Below are 1,562 nucleotides of genomic sequence, written 5' to 3'. Positions count from 1 at the left end.
AAGCTAAGAAAAGCTAAAGCACAACACTCCGGAGAGGACCTTACAGAAAATTTCGAAAAAGAAGCAGACATGGCAGCCGAACCTGAGAACAATGGTGGAGATGCAAGGAAGGTGCTTGGTGACTTTACTGCACCAACTTTCAACTTCTATGGAAGAAGCATCTCAATTCCTGCCATTGGAGCAAAAAACTTTGAGCTTAAGCCTCAATTAGTTTCTCTAATGCAGCAGAATTGCAAGTTTTACAGACTTCCATTGGAATATCCTCATCAATTCTTAGCTAAATTCTTGCAGATCTGTGATACTGTTAAGACCAATGGGGTTGATCCCAAGGTCTACAGACTTATGCTTTTCTCCTTTGCTGTAAGAGACAGAGCTAGGATATGGTTGGACTCACAACCTAGAGAAAGCCTGAACTCTTGGGAAAAGTTGGTCAATACTTTCTTGGCCAAATTCTTTCCACCTCAAAAGATGGGAAAGCTTAGAGTAGAAGTCCAAACCTTCAGACAGAAGGAAGGTGAATCCCTCTATGAAGCTTGGGAAAGATACAAGAAATTGATCAGAAGGTGTCCTTCTGACATGCTTTCAGAATGAAGCATCTTAGGAATATTCTATGATGGTCTGTCTGAATTGTCCAAGATGTCATTGGACCACTCTGCTGGTGGATCTCTTCATCTGAAGAAAACCCCTGCAGAAGACCAGGAACTTATTGAGATGGTTGCAAATAACCAGTTTATGTACACTTTTGAAAGAAATCCTGTGAATAATGGGATGACTCAGAAGAAAGGAGTTATTGAGATTGATACTCTAAATGCCATATTGACTCAGAATAAAATATTGACTCAGCAAGTCAATATGATTTCTCAGAATCTGACTTAAATGCAAGCTGCATCCGGCAGTACTAAAGAAGCTTCCACTGAAGGAGAAGCTTATGACCCTGAGAATCTTGCAATGGAAGAAGTGAATTACATGGGAGAACCCCATGGAAACACCTATAATCCTTCATGGAGAAATCATCCAAATTTCTCATGGAAGGATCAACAGAAGCCTCAACAAGGCTTCAATAATAATAATAGTGGGAGAAATAGGCTTGGCAATAACAAGCCTTTTCCATCATCTTCTCAACAACAGATAGAGAATTCTAAGTAAAGCCTTTCTAACTTAGCAACCATAGTATCTGATCTATCTAAGACCACTCTCAGCTTCATGACTGAAACAAGGTCTTCCATCATAAATTTGGAGGCACAAGTGGGTCAGCTGAGTAAAAGAGTTACTGAAATCCCCCATAATACTCTCCCAAGAAATACAGAAGAGAATCCAAAGAGAGAGTGCAAGGTCATAACTATATCCAAAGTGGCCAAACCTGGAGAAAATAAAGAGGCAGTGATTTTCAGTGAGGAAGACCTCAATGGACGTTCACTGACCACTAAGGAGTTCTCTAATGAGGAACCAAAGGAATCTGAGGCTCATAAAGAGACCATGGAGATTCTACTGAACTTACTGTTGCCATTCATGAGCTCTGATGAGTATTCTTCCTCTGAAGAGGATGAAGATATTTTTGAAGA

General features: G+C 40.2%; 1 non-coding gene across 1 annotated transcript; it reads right to left on the bottom strand.

The window, feature by feature from the left end:
- Nucleotides 1-474: 474 nt before the first annotated feature.
- Nucleotides 475-582, bottom strand: LOC148549412 (small nucleolar RNA R71). The gene has a single exon (XR_015897234.1). It is a non-coding gene; the product is annotated as a small nucleolar RNA R71 (small nucleolar RNA).
- Between the last annotated feature and the right edge of the window lie 980 nt (nt 583-1,562).

Source organism: Arachis ipaensis, chromosome B8 (genome assembly GCF_059453495.1).
Source record: "Arachis ipaensis isolate K30076 ecotype BB chromosome B8, ASM5945349v1, whole genome shotgun sequence".
NCBI lineage: Eukaryota > Viridiplantae > Streptophyta > Magnoliopsida > Fabales > Fabaceae > Arachis > Arachis ipaensis.
The sequence above is the reverse complement of the archived record's forward strand: the minus strand, read 5'-3'. Positions and strand labels throughout refer to the sequence as shown.